We start from the raw sequence: 18724 nt of genomic DNA, 5'->3' as shown, positions 1-18724 counted from the left end.
GATGTTACCCAAACGTGGACGAGTAGACGATGGTGATGCCGATAAGCTACCGAAGAGTGGTCGATTAGATGAATCGGGAGGATGAAATGGTGACGGAGAGGAGGATGAAGTCGTTGACAACATATCACCCAAACGCGATCGACGATGATGATCAGAGGAATGAGGGGGTCTTCGAACAAAGTGTGAGACTGACGACGGGAATAACTCCAACTCCCTCAATCCTGTTGGATGTACTTGAACAGATGATGATGACGAAGACTGTGATTGAAGCACGGTTTGACGAATACCTCGAAGTTGAGCAATTTCTGCATGCGTGAAAAGATTTGAGACTTAGAGAGAGGAAGAAGGAATAAAGAGGGTTAAGCTGATGAGAAGATGATATATACTAACCTTCGTTTCTCCGGTAAGTCCGATCATGAATATTCTTGAGCAAATCTTCATCTTCTTTAATCTTCTCTTCTAACTCCATCAAACGTTCATCTATTTTGGCAAGTTTACTGGGAATTGGATCAATGGTATGAAGATGGTCAAGAAATTCATCAAGACTCTTATTCTCGTAACTCATGATGGCTTGCGACGGAAGAAACTGATCCTCTCTCTGCGTTATATAGGAGAAAGAATTAGGAGATGGCTCGCGACGGAAGAAACTGATCCTCTCTCTGCGTTATATATAGGAGAAAGAATTAGGAGAATTACAAAGTAAACCTTTCACTGTTTGTTATGCATAATTACTAAAACCCCACATATTTAACAATATTCATTTCACTTACGATTTAAAGTATTCTGGATGGCTCTGTTTGGTTGAGTTTAATCAAGAAATGCTAATCACCTCGCTTCCTGCACATTTAAAATGTTGTTGACGTAAGTCTTTAGGGTCAATTAGTTCGAAAGCTAGCTCTTCTAATGCCTGCAAGACTGAAGAGTTGTTGTATTTTGGAAAGTGGCGTAATTTTCCAAGGGTTTGGGATTGAATTATACATGTTTCGGTGTGTGAGGTGACTGCTCCGACAGAGAAAGCTGATTCAGCTCCGACAGAGAAACCTGATTCAGCTCCTAAGAGAGCTCACCAAACCGAGAAGAGGCGCATTCAAAACAAATCTAAGAAATCTGAAGCCTGAACACAGATGAAGAAGGTAATGTACTAAACCTCTCGTGTTGTTTCTGTTTGAAGATAGGATACAAGATTGTTGATAAGCTTGTAGATGCTTGCTGCCTCTGAAGTTTTAGTGATAAGTTAGGTGGAAACAATATTAGGGAACGTTTCTCATTTGGAATTCTTGTAGTAACCAGTAAACAACACTGAACACTGGAATATATGCAAGTAGGTGGATTAATTATCATTGTTGCAACCGGTTTATCGCAAAAATTGAACTAGCTCGAGTGGTAGCTGCATGTTGAGAGATGGTTTCATGTTTCTATTAGAAAGTGAGAGAATTTTAAAAGTCTTGGTAGTCTACACAACATCTCCTTTTCCTCGACAACTACAAGAATAACATATGTTCTCCGATCAGGTCCTAATCCACTTCGTTCCATCTTTTCCCCCATTCTCTCCCACTAATTTTTCTTCATTGCCCCATTGAACATATATATATATATATCCTAAAACATCAAGTTGTACAAGTCGCTTGTCATTTTGCAACTTTTCTTTCTCATCCTCTCCACAACATCCTTAGGCTTCTGCGAACACTTAAGCAAATTAAATAACCGAATGTCACGTCGTTGGACGAACAATTACTACCTACATATGTTGCATCGTTTACAGAGAAGCTCCCAAACTTATATCTGTGCTCCAAATCTTGCAGAGATATGCTTCAAAAGCGAGTTATAGGCCCACAACATTAGGAAAGCAGCCCTTATCACTCATCTCTTTGAATACTGAAGAGCCTCTAGGATTTTCTCTTCTTGAAACACAAAGCATCAATGACGTTATTGCAGATTTTAACATCTAGGTTTCTCACATGCTCTCTGTATAGTTCCATATATGGTCTTTCCCAATTTCCCCATTTTTGTCAAAGCTTTTATCATGCATTGTCCCATAGCTGACTGAGAGTCCAAGTCCAATAAACAAGAGTCCAAGCCCAACAACAGTTGCAAGTTTAGCCCAACAAGCTACTTTGCCTCCACTGCAACAAAATGACAAAAGTACAAAACAGAGGAAGAGTGTGACGACGAAGGTACAAGGACCACCAGCTGGAGAGAGCTGTGCAATCGTCCTATCTAGCCGTTATGATGCTCTCTCATCATTAGAGAGTGAGTAGATGACAAACAAGTGTCATAAGATCCTTAGGCTTTGGTAAGAGTCTAGAATGTTCCTATTGTTGTATAAATACAACCTTGATGTAATGAACAAAACATCAATAAGGAAAGTAAAGTTGAATATCTCAAAACCCTTCTATCGCTTGTTCTCATGGTATCAGAGCTTTCTTGAAACCCTAACAGGTTGTTCTCATGGCAGAAAGACTCGATCCGTATCCTTTTCCTTCTAATATTCATGTTGCGAGTTCTGTTACTATCAAGCTGAGCGACACCAACTATCTCTTGTGGAAAATTCAGTTCGAATCTCTGCTCTGTTCCTAGAGGCTGCTTGGTTTCGTTAATGGTGAAATCCCAAAGCCGGCAGCTACTCGAGTTACTACGGTCAACAATCAACAAGTCACCAATCCTAATCCAGCTTATGAAGCATGGATCTGTACTGACGAGCTTATCAAGTCATGGCTTTTTGGAACCCTCTCTGAAGAGGTTCTTGGTCTCGTTCATGCTCTATCAAGGTCTCAAGAGGTATGGATGTCTCTTGCCTCTAGTTTCAATCGAAGCTCTGTGTCTAGAGAGTGTGAGTTGCTGCGTCGCCTTAATCTTTTGAACATGAAAGATAAGAGTTTTTCTGTGTATTGTCGTGAGTTTCGTGCTGTCTGTGACAAACTTAGTGCGATAGGCAAGCATGTCAATGAATCTATGAAGGTTGTCCTGTTTCTGAATGGATTAGCTAGGGAATATGACCCCATTGCTACGGTTATCCAGAGCTCCCTGTCTTTCTTGCCTTCTCCTACACTTAACGATGTGGTTCTTGAGGTCGCGGGATTTGATTCGAAGTTACAGTCGTATGAAACTGCTTCGGAGGTCTCGCCAAACTTGGCCTTTCAAGCTCAAAGAGGTGGTTTCTCTGGTTATCGAGGCCGTGGATCCAACTCTCGTGGTAGAGGAGGTCGAGGAAACTTCTCTACTCGTGGTCGTGGTTTCTCTCAACAGGTCAACAACTCTGGTTGGAATCAGTCTCAGTCTGGAGGATCCAACAACAGTCGTCCTGTTGGTCAAATCTGTGGAAAGGTTAGTCATGTTGCTCTTAAGTGCTGGAACAGATTTGATAATGCTTATCAGAGTGATGACGTCCCACAAGCTCTTGCTGCGCTTCAGGTCTCAGACACTTGCGGTCAGGAGTGGGTTACAGAATCTGGTTCCTCTGCTCACATCACTGCCTCTGCTACTCAGTTAACAACGACTACACCATATAATGGTTCTGAAACAGTGATGGTAGATGATGGAGCCCATCTTCCTATTACTCATGTTGTTTCTACAACACTCACCACTCCTACAGGTAGTCTTCCTCTCTTAGATGTTCTTGTTTGTCCATCAGTGCAGAAGTCGTTACTATCAGTATCGAAGTTATGTGATGATTATCCTTGTGGTGTGTTTTTGATGCTAATGTTGTGTATGTAATTGACCTGCAAACTCAGAAAGTGGTGATAAAAGGACCTCATCGTAAGACCCTTTATATGTTGGAGAATAAGGAGTTTGTGGCTTACTTCTCAAATCGACAGTCTGTTGCTAGTGATATGATCTGGCATCAACGTCTAGGACACGCAAATCTTCAGATTCTCCAACATCTCAAGAACAGCAAGGCGATATCATCTAATAAGAGCAGCACATCTCTCGTTTGTGGACCTTGCCAGATGGGAACGAGTTGTCAATTACCGTTTTTTAGTTCTGATTTTAGTGCCAAGGAACCCATTGATCGAATCCATTGTGATCTTTGGGGACCATCTCCAGTTGTATCTGTCCAATGATTTATATACTATGCCGTTTTCATTGATGCATTCTCTCGATATTCTTGGTTGATTCCTTTGAAAACGAAGGCTGAGTTTTGTGATGTGTTCATAGTGTTTCAAAAACAAGTTGAAAATCAATTTGGTAAGAAGATCAGAATTTTTCAGAGTGATGGAGGTGGAGAATTTATGAGCACAAGATTTAGAAAGCATTTGCAGGATCATGGTATAAAACATTTCTTATCTTGTCCATTCACACCACAACAGAATGGTATTGCAGAAAGGGAGCATCGGCACCTAACATAACTTGGTCTTTCAATGCTGTTTCAGAGCAAAGTTCCTTTGCGTTTTTGGGTTGAGGCTTTCTATTCTGCAAATTTTATCAGTAAACTTCTACCCTCAGCTACTTTGAATCAGAAAAGTCCGGTGGAGGCACCAACTATAAGGATTGTTCTTGCAGTAGCTACTTCAAAGAGCTGGAGTGTTACTCAACTTGATGTTAAGAATGCTTTTCTCCATGGGGATCTGCAAGAACAAGTTTTCATGATTCAACCACCAGATTTTGAGGATGTTGCAAAGCCAAATCATGTTTGTTCCTTGAAGAAAGCCTTATACGGCTTAAAACAAGCCCCACATGCCTGGTTTGATAAGTTCAGCAGGTTTCTGATTGGGTATGGTTTTGTGTGCAGTATAGCAGATCCATCTCTCTTTGTATATCATCACAATGGCAACACCATGGTCCTACTATTATATGTGGATGATATACTACTAACTGGTTCTAATTCTGATCTTTTCAAGTCATTGCTTGCAGAACTCAACACAAGGTTTGCAATGAAGGATTTGGGCAATTTACACTACTTCTTGGGGATTCAAGCACAAACATTTCCTAATGGGTTGTTTCTTAATCAAGCTAAATATGCAGAGGAAATCTTACATCATGCCAACATGTCAACATGCAATCCTGTTCATACTCCTCTGCCTATTCGCTTGGACAATGTCTTCAAAGACGAGCGGTTATTCTCTGAACCGAGTTACTTTCAAAGCTTAGCCGGCAAACTACAATATCTTACAATCACTCGTCCAGACATACAATTTGCAGTGAACTTCATTTGTCAGCGTATGCATGCTCCAACAGAGTCCGACTTTCACCTTCTGAAACGAATCCTACGGTATCTAAGAGGCACAACCACAATGGGTCTTCACATGTATCGGAACAGTGATCTATCCTTGGTTGTTGATAGTGGAGTCTTGTCTTTGGTCTCCTATAGTGACGGTGACTATGCTGGTTGTCAGGATACTCGACGTTCTACAACAGGCTTTTGTGCACTTCTTGGTTCGAACTTGATCTCTTGGTCCGCAAAAAGACAACCTACGGTGTCACGATCCTCCACAGAGGCAGAGTATAGGGCTCTAGCTACGGCGGCTTCAGAACTAACCTGGATATCATTTGTTCTGAGAGATTTGGGTGTTGTTCAGTCCAAGCCTGCAGTTTTACGATGTGATAATCTCTCTGCAGTTCATCTCTCTGCAAATCCAGTATTTCATAACCGATCCAAGCATATTAAGGTGGACTACCCTTATGTTCGAGAAAGGGTCGCACTTGGTCTTTTGGAGGTTCAACATGTTCTTGCAGCTCTGCAACTTGCAGATATCCTCACAAAATCACTTCCCCGTCAAGCTTTTCAACAGCTTCGGTACAAACTGAGTGTTGGGCGTCCTCCCACCATCAGTTTGCAGGGGATGAGAGTCCAAGTCCAATAAACAAGAGTCCAAGCCCAACAACAGTTGCAAGTTTAGCCTAACAAGCTACTTTGCCTCCACTGCAACAAAATGACAAAAGTACAAAACAAAGGAAGAGTGTGACGACGAAGGTACGAGGACCACCAGCTGGAGAGAGCTGTGCAATCGTCCTATCTAGCCGTTATGATAGTCTCTCATCATTAGAGAGTGAGTAGATGACAAACAAGTGTCATAAGATCCTTAGGCTTTGGTAAGAGTCTAGAATGTTCCTATTGTTGTATAAGTACAACCTTGATGTAATGAACAAAACATCAATAAGGAAAGTAAAGTTCAATATCTCAAAACCCTTCTATCACTTGTTCTCACTGACAACATGCCTACATTTAGAAGCAATGATATCTTTCCAAATCTTCTTAGCTTCTTAGGTAATATTCATGCATGGCTTTAACCAAATTGACTCTCTTCTACGAGAGCACAAGAAGGTGGTCTCCGCAAATTCAACATGCTTTTATACCTACACAACCACATCAAAAGCCCATGGAATGCAACCAGATCATCCTGACCTCTAATCCCAAACTCTCTTCTCCTCTCAAATATTTACTCTTTACTGTTTCATCTACTTTGTGCCCAGCAGCGTATCGGTTTAGCAAAACCGCATATATGTCTTCGATCGATCTCGTTAACAAATCCATTCATTGCTCTTAGACATATCGTCGAGCACTTGGTGGAACTCTTCGAAGCGCGCCGTATTTTCCCAAGAACATGGAGAATCTATACACCAAGGAGAGCTAGATTAGATAAACTGGCCGGTCTCCAATGTTTAACGATCAATTGGGAAAGTACATAAGCTGGTCTCCAATCAGATCGAAGAAGAACCATCTCTTCAGTTAACCATTATTCACTAACATATACAAATTGTTGCAATTAACATTGTAAAAAGAAATAACTCTTAAATTAAATCTAACGAGTTTATGATTAAACATTACAATTTTTCAGTTTTCAAAAATATTTAATAACAGATTTATTAGATTTAAAATGTAAATATAGTGACAACAGATTTATTTTTTATATTTTTCAGTCCTATTTTTATTAATTATATTTTTTATAAATCATATTATGAATTATATTTTTAAACTCATATATTTAAAGCATATTTTATACATTTTCATTTTCCTAAATCATATTAAAAAAATTAACATCATATTCAAAATCATATTTATATATATTAGATTATATTTTCATAAATCTTATTTTAACATTTTTTATATACATTATTTTTTAGTTGTAATTTCATACATTATATTTTTTATAAAACTTATTTAAACTATATAACCTTAAACTTCATATTTTTAAATCATCTTTATACATAATATTTTTATAAAACAATTTTTGAATATTATTTTTATACATTACATTTTAAATCATATTTTTTTATATATATATTATATTAAAAATAAACATCATATTTTTTAATCATTTTATATTTTTAATTAATCATATTTTTAAATCAAAATATTAAACACTATAATTTTTGGGTTTTTCGTTTTTCAAAATAGAAGTTAAAAAAAAATCTGGGTTTTTAGTCTTTTTACATAAAAATTGTATCATTCTAGTTATTGGATAGGATGAAGTGTTAATCTAGCAATTAATTGCCAAATTTGTGACAAACTGGTATATTTTCACTAAATAACAAATAGAATTTACTTTATACAATTAAAAAAATTTGCTGACCAAACTAAGATTTGAATGATAATAACAAATTTTAGTACATGATATAGTTCTGGCAATTCGTGCAGACAAAAAAAAAAAAAAAACAACTAATACGGTAATGCATGTAAATTGTTGGGAAGCACCGCTCAAGAACGCTCTGTTTGATAATTAACATCGATCTCTCAAGAAGAATATGCATGCATGTCATTATGTCAAGGTTTGTTATTAAATGCTCCCTGACCAGAGAAGTCCTAAGTCATATACTCGTATGATTCTGGAGGTGATGAGATCAGCACCCTTCCCATAGACATAGGTAAACAGTCGTCGTATTAAAATTCTTTGGAAATACATGTTTCCAATACAATAAAATCACACGCCATCTGAATTTCATAATCTTTTTTTCTTGGATGTTACGGTTCCACTATATATGAATCGATTGCTACAACTTTTCTTCTTGTAAAAAAATAAACAAAAATTCTCGAATATAATATAGGAAAACATTCTAAATATTATAAGAACATTAAAAAAGGTACGGGCATGCATATGACAAGATATATGTTAAAGAAAAAAACACAAACAAAAAACCCCTTAACCGCGTTCATTATAGAATGAAATTTATTAATTTGAATCTTTTGATCCTCAGTTCTTCTTCCGGAGTAGAGTTTGCTTTAAGGCACGTAACTCGGCGATTTCTATGGAGCGAATCCTCATCCTCTCGGCGATAATAGCCTTGGCTACACGAATATGAACACATTAAGGTTTATTTGTTTATTTAAAATAGAGAATAAAATAGAAAGAATGATCAAACAGAGAAATCAAAATCAGTACCTAAATCTAGATCCCTGATCTCCTGTTTCAATTGTTTAAGATAGTCGTCAATTCTGGATATTATTTCCGGAACTGATTTGAGTTTTGAGAATTCTTCCAGGAACTCACCAAAATCCTTCCTGGGGATTGAAAGTGAAGAGAAGCTTGGGAGAGAAGAAAGGTTTTTGAATCAGAGTGGAAAAAAAAACACATTAAAAACCCTCGAAATTTACCTCATCTTCTTCAAGTGTCTTGGACGAGGATGACGAATTAAGAATAAACGTGAACGGACTTGTCGGATTTCAAATGAATAATGCGGCTGTGCATGCACCATTCTCCATAACGAGATATGTCGTCTCTTCTTCTCTTTCGCCAAACAAACTCTCAACTTTTGTCGCTGTAATTATATATAGGGTAAAGATTAAATAATATTAGTGTTGCCAAAAAAAAAAACTCGCCCGATTCTAACAAATAATATTACAACGTTGCCAAGATACCGTTTTTTAAATATTATATTTTATAAGAAGATAATAATACCAAGGTTGTTATTTAACTATATATCTATCTCGAATATTCTTTATTGCGGTTTTTTTGGTTTGTAAAAAGATATTTGGTAAAATCTAAACAAATTACGATTTAGATTCCATTAGTGATCTCTCTTTCCTTTGATAATTCTTAGAAACAATAGAAAAACGAGAATTAATTGATCGACGAAACTATTAACAATGTTGACGACAAAATAATAATAATAATAATGTGGTTGCCGGTTTCGTACGTATTATTTTCTGATCAGTTGATTGCTTTACATTTTTTTGTCCATGGTTCTGTGCCATTAATACTTTTTGATATAAGTTGTGTACAAACCATCATATATATCAGTTTGTAATATAAAATATATTTAAAATAAAAAAAACAAAATGTATATCAAATTATAAAGAAAAAATATAGATTTTTTTGTATGTGACATAAATTTAGAAAAAAATATATATTACAAAATATTTGAATAACTAAATAAGAAGACATATATAAAAAATAATAAGAATAATTTTTTTTTTGCTTTCTCTCTCCTTTAACACACACAAATCACTTCTCTCTTTCACTCTTTTTTCTATTTTACAGATTGTCCCCACGACTAATTCTCCTGTTCGCTAACTTTCCAAATAAGTTTTAGAAATGTACTAATTTCCTATTTATCTAAACATAATGCAAGAGAGTCGATTGGCGGGACGAGAGGATGTTTGGAGGATGGTGGAAGCCAGGAAACCCTAGTTAAGTTCTCACGGACGCTGCAGAACAAAGTAATCTCTATTTTTTTTGAAAGAAACTCAAGAAAATGAATTGAGAAGAATCTTCCAAACATAGATGATAAGAGCATATGAATGAAAAAGAAGAATTACAAACAGTTCTTCGTATTTTCGGATGAACTTATCCAGTTAAACTATCTTTTCTGGCATCGACGGTGTTTTTTTCTAGTTGAGATATCTTGAGAACAAACTCTGCCATGTTGATGATGATGATGAGTGAGTGATTGAAGAGAAAAAGTGAGATCCTTTCAATTGCTTTTATACGTTCTCTCGGGTAAAAAAGGTCCCTAATTACTAACGGATAAGAAGAAGTTGCAAACTTACACATGAGTTAAAAGGGTTAAACTGTTAAAGGACTTCAAAATTTCTCATAATTTAATTACCAAACCCGCCCACGTCTGAATTAGTCTATTCGAGTCTTTCTTTTGTTGTTAAATATATTTCCCAAATTTTATCTCATATTAAATGTAGTGAAAATAATTTTGTAATTTTTCTTCCACGACTGAAATATTGTTTGAAATTTCGAAGAGAGCCCTTATATTTATCCTATACGTTTCCATTGTTCATTGTATTAAAATTTAAAAATGTTTTTTCCACCTAGAGATACAGACACTATAAGAAATATGAGTTTCGGTAGCAGACCTTTGTAGCACAAATTTACGAACTGCTACTAAAAATACCAAAATCGGATGCCAAATATTTCGTAGCATTATATTAACGCTAGTATATATTTTCATTAAGCGGGAACATAAAAATCAGTATTATAGCCGGGAAGATGTATTTTGGATGCAAAATAATTGGGTTTTTTCCCCCAAACAAAAAAAAGTCTCGATTCTAACTATGACCAAAAATTAAACACTGTCTTTTACACTTAGCCAAAAAAACAAAAAAACCCAGAAAACAAAAAGCTTTTCAGATTCTCTAAAATTTTCTTAGATCTCTTATCTCAATCTCAAAGTTTTTGATTCCTATCCTGAAATTTCAATACCCATTCCATGAAATCTCGATTCTCATTGACAAGACCTTGATTCTCAGCACCAAAATCTCCCACAGTCTCTGTGTAGCTATCTCTGTTATCTCTGTCTCTCTTTCCGGTATCCATCGCTTTATCTCTGTTGCTCTCTATCTCCGTCGCTCTCTGTGTCTCCGTCGCTCTCTGTCTCAGTTTCTCTCTGCCTCAGTCTCTCTCCGCCTTAGTCTCTCTCCGCCTCTGTCTCTGTCTCAATAGCTCAGCCGATCTCAGTAGATTCGAACCCAGCTGATCTCATCCACCTGAATGGTATAAGGCATTCAATTGATGTATTTCAGTTCTTTACTATGTACTCTGATTTATTTTTTGACCATTATATGTACTCTGATTTAATTTTCGACCGATTTAAATTTTGTCAGGTAATCATCTCATCAGCCGGATCTTCTGCCTACATCATCTGCCTGTTTGCATCAGAACACAGAGGCTAGTTCTCACAATGAAACTGACATTTGATGCATTTGTTTACGAGTTGAATGAATTGGTTGTTTGATATTTCGTTTTAATAAACTGTTGCTGAATGTGTGAATATGTTTGTTTGGTGTTTGTTTGGTATTTGTTTGGTGGTTGTGTTATTATTATGTGTTTGTTTTGTTTTCTTTATGGGTAAGGACATAAAATGGTTATGGAAAAGACATGGGTTCATCTTAACAGGTATGTGAAAACGTTTTTTATAGTTGAGTTTATTGGTTTAATTGATATGTTAAAGATTTTTTAAAGTTTGTAATTCGTTTTTTTTCTTTTGGTTTTTTGCTTTTATTTTACTTCATTGCAGAACCGATCCTGGTTATGAGAAAGGTGCTTGGGATTTTGTGAGGTTTGTGGCTGCAGGTTTAAGAGACAATGCAATGATTATTTGCCCGTGTATTGACTGTCGCAACGTATATCGCCACTCAGACGCTGATGTTGTTGATCATCTTGTAACAAGGGGAATGGATTGGAGTTACAAGTCGAGGGAGGACTGGTTTCATCATGGAGAAGTGAAATCAGGGACTGAATGTAGAAGAACACAAGCCAGTGGAACGAAGAGATCTTAGATTTGTTCAAAGCTGCTGAGTTTATGGATGAAGAGCTGGTTAGTCAGGGTGATTTAATTGATGCTGCTGATGGGGATGATAAGGTAGAAGATGAGTTCTTAGCCAAGCTAGCTGATGCAGAAACACCACTGTATCCAGGTTGCACAAACTATAGCAAACTATATGCGATTGTTTCACTCTTTAGGTTAAAGACTCAGAGTGGTTGGTCTGACAGAAGTTTTGATAGTCTACTTGAGACTTTAAAACAGATGCTACCCAAGGATAATGTATTGCACACATCCTTGTATGAGGTGAAGAAATTCTTCAAATCTTTTGATATGGGTTATGAGAAGATACACGCTTGTGTAAATGACTGTTGTCTATTTAGAAATCAGTACGAAGAGCTCGACAGTTGTCCTAAATGCAATTCTTCGTGATGGAAGATTAACAAGCGAACTGGTGAGGTGAAGAAAGGTACTCCACATAAAGTACTTAGGTACTTTCCGATAATTCCACGTCTCAAGAGGATGTTCAGTTCAGAGGACACAGCGGAAGACTTACAGTGGCATTTCAGTAATAAGAGCACATATGGAAAAATGCGTCATTAATCAGCCCTTTTTATTAACTTTTCATCATCTCGATATCTACTTTTCTCCAAGGAAACCCAATAAACTCTCAATCTGGAAGCTTCTTTCACCATTGCCAAACACCAAAAAAAACACAGATTGAATCTAAAGAAGAACTCATATCATCTCTTTCACCATCGCCGAATCTAAAGGTTTTATTCTCTCTTTCTATTGCTTGTTTCTCGAATCTTCTGATTCTTTGTTTCAAAAAGAAATCTGGATTTTCATTTATTTTTTGATGAAGTAGATCTGAGTATTACGACATTATATTAGTTACTGCTTCAATTTGGAATTAGATTTTTTTGCAGATATTCAATAGAATCCAACACTGATAGTCATTATTATTAGATTTAAGAAATATAAAAACAGGTTCTTGTTAATATTTTGACTGTTGAGATTGTTTATGGTGTTTTGCAGATTCTTGTTGACAAATCTATTCATTTTCAGGTTTCGGATCTAGATATCACAGGTTCGTCATTCAATCAAAGGTTGTACTCTTTTATATTGAATTATATTGTTTTCTTTTGATTGTTGTGGTTGTTGATTAAAAATAAACATCTCTAAACAATATCATATCTGGTACTGCAGAAAATATTACTTAAATGGAAGGTAAGGGACTCATTTGCGGCCTTCCCGCTAAGAATGTTGTACCAACACTCAGACAACATACACAACAACAAGCAATCAACGATCAACAAACTGATGCGGATGATGAACTGAAGGAGATAACAAGCTAGAGTTTAGAAGGTCTTGTGCTCACCTAGGCTACTTAATACACATCAAACTAGAGGAAGAAGACATTGATCCACTATACAAGCAAGTTTGGAGAAACATTGTGGAGGATACACGCAACAACACTGGTATGAAACGCCCAAAAGTAGAGAAAGGAGAGCCCTCAAACCGCAAGACTCTTTGAATAATAATGGCATGGTAACCACTCTTAGAGCGAGTTCATGTTTTTTTAGTTCATGTGATGTTTACATTTTGTTAAGTTAACTTTATGTAATATGATATTTTATGAGTCATTGTGTTTCATAAATTAAAGCTAATTGCATTTTGTGCAATTCAATGTTTCAAATAACAAATTATTATGCAACTCAATATATATGCAATATAGGTTAAATATAGATCCAAATTGCAATATAAACAGAATTTTCTCAGTGTCATGATAAATATTACATAGTACAAAATAAAAGCCAAGAAATCTTATATTATAGCACGAGAAAAATGCTGGAATACATTATTATACCGCAATTGATAAATGCTATTGTAAATGATGGTATCGCAAGGTATAGTAGCCATTAAAAACTACACAATAACAAAAGGAAACCGCTATATAACACTTTCCCATAGCAAGTATTTTGTTCTACTATAGTGTTAAATTCGAGAACCATAATGTCAGGAAACAACATCCACCAGCACATATAATGTGTTATCATTACAAGTTACACAGCATGAAATGTTTGCTATGAAAACAAACATAATAGCACAAACTAAGCGCTAGTTAATAATATAAAATAGTAGACTATTAGCGCTATAATAGGTCAATCTACCATAGCGCGTAAAAACTGCTATGGTAAATGGGAGTCTACTGTAACTGCTCATTATACAGCGTTTTCAAATGCGCTACAAAAACTCTTTAGTAGCATTATTCGTGTGCTACCGAAGCTCATATTTCTTATAATGAGAAGTACGTACACATGAAGTGATGAAACTAATCTCTCTTTTTTCTGTGTGTATGTATTGTATTGTGTACTTACTACATACACATGTAGAAGTAGAACGACATCTTTTCTCGAACATAAAGTAAGAAATCATTGTAAAATATTCTAATAACTAAAGATGACAAAAATAATGTAAATCACTGAATTTTTAAATAACTATCAATAGATAGTTAGATGCCAAAGAAAAAGAAAAAAAACCCTCAAAATTTCATTTATTTTCAAACCTTTGTTTGATCCTCAAAGTTTGTTGTGGAGTAGTAACCTATAGTAGCAAAAATAATCTTTAATCTACCTATAAAGTATTAGAAACGATGATATTTTCTATTGATGTAAATGAATCAGTTGTTAAACTTACATTTTAACCGCTTCAATGTTCCTAAGGAACTCGGTGTTTCTCCTTTCCTCCTCTTCGTCCATCTTCCTAAGCTCTTCCGCGACTTTCATACGCAACTCTGTGATTTCCCTCAGTTCTTCTTTGAGTTTGGCCCTGACTGCAAGAATACAAAAAACCTTAGACACTAGCTATAAAGATTAATCATAACAAGAGAGTGAAATATATATAGAAATATATGATAAAATAGAAATTTAAAACATATATATACCGGCATCTTCTCTCATCTTCCACTCTTCGAGTTCCTTTATTCGATCATCTTTCTGGATATTTGTTCTGGAACTGATTCGAGTTTGAAGATTTCTTCTAGAAATTCACGAAATTCTTTCATCTGTGGGATTAAATGTGAAGGGTGGCTTGGGTGGCAAGCAAGTGTTGTAGAAGATTGCAACGAAAATAATTAAAATAAATAAACAGCAAAAAAAAAAAAGAATTAAAAAAATCCTAGCTAGAAATACAAAACCTCGAGTAAATTCTAGAATCGACTTGCTGGATCTCAGATGAATTATACGAATGCACCATCTTGAGGACGAGAGATCTGTCGTCTCTCGACTGTACTTCTTATCTTTAACAAAAGAAACTTAATTATAAGTTAACACACGCACTATTAGAAAGGAAGTTTCTTTTTATATTAAAACTAGGAAGTCAACCCGTGGGTTGCGTGAAAACTTTAAATAATTAACATTGATAAATCATGTTTTCCCGCATGGTAAAGTAAAAACTTTAAATAATTAACATTGATTCCTTGAACTTGTAAAACTCTTTTTTTTTCTTTTGTAACACTTGATTCTCTAATAGTAACTCTACTCTACTTGAACCTAGTGTGTGCTTGTTCAAAAAAAAAAGAACTTAGTGTTTTAGTGTTTTCAATGGTTTTTTTTTTTTTATGTTTTCAGTTTGATTTGATTCTTTTTATTAATGATTATATTCACTTTATTCAGTTTGGTATGTTCTTCATAATTTGAATTGATTTTATTTTCTTCATTGAATTCGGATTGATCTCAGATTTTTTTTTTTTACTTTGTTTCGGATTAAAAAAAGTATACCAAATCTGATGCAAACCCAAAATATATTTCAAGGTTTTGAATACAATCCAAGAATATCCAATTTCGGTGAGTGTTTAACCGAAGCTGACAGGAAAGCTAAATATACCAGAGCGCTACGTTTCTGGACAGAAAATTCGAACCCAAAATATCTTCCCCGAACTCAATTGTCCATTTGTATATTAGAAGATAAACTTGATAACCTTCTAAAGATTTTCTTTTTAAAAAAAAAATTACCGAAAATTTTCTTTGGCTTTAGTTTTTTCCGATATATCAAATTTTGAATGCTAACGATGTGGCAAAAAAATGATAATCACAACGGGAAATTGAAAGATTTAAGAGAGGACAACATATGATATATATCCAATTATAAGAGGATTTATCACCTCAACGAAAAAGTGACATTTTAGTGAGAACAAAAGGTTTTAATTATCTAATTATGAGAACATTGAGAAGAATGTAAGATGTGAAGACTGAAGAGTAAACATCTCATAGCTCGACGGCGTGGGTGTATGAAAAAAAATTAAAGGAACACAAACGAAGAAAAAGGTACAGAAATGAAATCCCTAAGATCACCTCTAAACATGTATTTTTTGCCCATATAATTTTCTTCTCTTGCGTGACTAATATATCAGTATAAATTTCAAATAATCTGCTGATTAAGATAATACCTACTTCCACTTTTTCAATAGATACATTCTTTTTTTTCTCACATCCCTTTGCCGCTAAACCTTGGCTTTAATACTCTCCCATCATCGAGGCTTGCACCATATTAACTTTGATGAAAGGATATTTTCTCATTAATGAACTAATGTATCATACAAGGAGTATTTATACTCTATACAAGTGTATAAAGATAGTAAGAGCTAAAGGAGACTCTACTATGTTAATACACCATATAATTAACTATACAGTATAAGTCAATTGAATAACTCGTCAGCAGTTCCCCAACCTCTCCTCACAGCTTTCACTCTGCGTCACATATGTATTCAGCAAAATCTGATTATTACAACTTCCCTCATCTCTGTTCGAATGCCCCTTCCAGAGAACAATCTAGATACTCCTACTTATTAGTCGACCGCAACACAACACATAACACGGACAACAAAACTATCAACATATATGCTTAATCTTTTATACTACCCCACGATGAATGATGGAAGCAACATGATATGGTAACAGTTTCCTCAATTAAAGTTTGGGAGAGAAAACATAATAGATCAGTACTTTTAAGGAACAAAAGGTTTACAATGATAGTTAAAAATTTTGTGTATCAAAACATGGAAAATTTAGTTTTGTTAATATAAGCGTCAAAAAAATTTCAATATGTCGTGTACCAATACATAGGAAATTATTCATATGTCCACTTAACAAACTGCTCTATATTATTCAATGAGATATGAATATATAAAATCAACCAAATTAGTACGATTAAAATATAGACAAAAAATCAAAATCTTATTATATAAAGTTAGGTTTTCAAAGTTAGTCATTAACAAGATTTTGACATGTGTCAAGTTATCAATTTCAGATTTTGACATGTGTAAAAATTAATATTTAATAGGAAAAATTTGATTATAAAAAAAATTGTTTTTAAAAATATTAATAATGTAAAAAGATAATTATCAAAAATAACAGAATTTATTAAAAAATAAAATTTTTAATATAATTATAAGGATATTATATATATATATTTCATAAAATTCGAAATTATAATATTATTTATTTATTTTTAATATTAAGTTATTAATTCTACAAAAAAAAGTATATAGAAAAAGTGATTAAGGAGTATATACAGTTAATTATTAATTCTAAATTTTGTAAATATTCACTTCTATGTAAACATCCTTTCATATTTAAATAATTTATTCAAAAACACTGCTTTTCACTTTGTTTAACTGAATTTTTTTTAATGAGAAGATAAAATTTTCTTATTATTTTAAACCAAAATTTTCTCATACTTTCTCCTTTTTCAATTGGGAATAGGTAATGTTAATATGTTGACCCAAAAAACAGATTAATATATGCGTCTTTTTTTCCTAATATTATTTTTTAAAATTGATTATAGTATTTTTAGATTGTTTTATTTAATTTATATTTTTGTCTTTGCATTAGTTGGGATTCATATATTACCGCGTTTATAATTTTCTATTTTATTTTAATTATAACAAATTAATTTTCTTCTAATTTCTCAACCTTGATTGGTTGGTCATAAACCTTTTTTTTTTTGCAAACATAGTTATTACTATTATTCATTCAATCTCAAAGAGAGATAACGAGTAGAAGCTCATCAACCTAATAGATGAATAAATTAGGCTAATTAAACACAAGCTTACAACAAACAGAGATAGATAGATTGGAAAAACATAAATCGTTGTTGATAGATCCATAAAAGCTTAAAGACTATGACATCCTGATTTATGGTAATGTTCCAAAGATTGATTTGGCCACATATGTCATCAAAATGCACTTATTTTTTTTGGTAAAAGGTCCTGAGAGAACTTCATAATGGGTGATCTTCTTGGAAGTGATTTTCGAAACTATGCGAGTGAGGACAAAAGACATGAAATATCATTTGTTGATTTGTAGGGTCGGTAAACAAGTTTTTAAAGCTTCCCAAATATAACAAACCGGCCATCGAATATGAGTGGGTCCACAGGCCGGGGATAGATGTAGGAACCACTTAGGAAGGTGGGCCCATGGACTGAGAGTCGACATGAGCTCACTAAGCAAGGTGGCGGTTGAGGTGTTAGAGAGACATTTCCACAAATACATTGGAAAATTTAACATTAGTTACTATCAAAAGATTTTGTGAGGTTAGAAAAAGGTTTTTACTTTCATTGGTTGTTGGAGCAAGCCATCTTGAGATAGCAAAAAGATGTAAACATTTTCTCTCCAAACAGGAAGAGGGCAGAGCCGAGGTTCTCTCTATGGTGGAGAAGGTTGAACAGAAGGTTGTCTTCCCAAGGGAGGTGAAGGAGGTTGGACGTAAGGTTATCTCCCCAAGGGAGGAAGGCGAAACCAAAGTTCTCTCCATGGTGGAGAAGGTTGGACGCAAGGTTCTCTCCATAAGGGATGAGGTCGGAGTTGAAGTTTTCTCCATGGTGGTCATACATTATTGTGATGATACATCATTGATTAGTATATTATGTAATATATTTTTCTTCAAAATGTTTTTTGAGCCAACAATTTTAGTAATTAAAAACTATGCAGGAGTGAAAGTAAAATAGTTGGCTTAATGTGTTCATATAGACATTTTCTAGGTGGTGATAAATAATATATTTGTAACATAGAGT

General features: G+C 34.6%; 2 long non-coding RNA genes and 2 pseudogenes across 3 annotated transcripts; 2 read left to right on the top strand and 2 right to left on the bottom strand.

The window, feature by feature from the left end:
- Nucleotides 1–1599: 1599 nt before the first annotated feature.
- LOC147949668 (putative pentatricopeptide repeat-containing protein At3g15200 pseudogene) lies at nucleotides 1600–6659 on the bottom strand (annotated as a pseudogene).
- A 1369-nt stretch (nucleotides 6660–8028) lies between these two features.
- Nucleotides 8029–8665, bottom strand: LOC147949667 (uncharacterized). The gene is made up of 3 exons (XR_015595532.1): nucleotides 8531–8665; nucleotides 8319–8437; nucleotides 8029–8224 (listed from the first exon to the last, which is right to left on the bottom strand). It is a non-coding gene; the product is annotated as an uncharacterized LOC147949667 (long non-coding RNA).
- A 2440-nt stretch (nucleotides 8666–11105) lies between these two features.
- On the top strand, nucleotides 11106–12209 carry LOC147949666 (uncharacterized; annotated as a pseudogene). Its single transcript, XR_015595363.1, has 2 exons — nucleotides 11106–11282; nucleotides 11404–12209. The product of XR_015595363.1 is annotated as an uncharacterized LOC147949666 (transcript).
- A 76-nt stretch (nucleotides 12210–12285) lies between these two features.
- Nucleotides 12286–13334, top strand: LOC147949665 (uncharacterized). The gene is made up of 3 exons (XR_015595365.1): nucleotides 12286–12422; nucleotides 12718–12758; nucleotides 12859–13334. It is a non-coding gene; the product is annotated as an uncharacterized LOC147949665 (long non-coding RNA).
- Nucleotides 13335–18724: the final 5390 nt, after the last annotated feature.

Source organism: Camelina sativa, chromosome 1 (assembly GCF_030686135.1).
Source record: "Camelina sativa cultivar CO46 ecotype springtype chromosome 1, ASM3068613v1".
Taxonomy (NCBI): Eukaryota; Viridiplantae; Streptophyta; class Magnoliopsida; order Brassicales; family Brassicaceae; genus Camelina; species Camelina sativa.
This window is presented reverse-complemented; position numbering and strand designations above follow the sequence as displayed.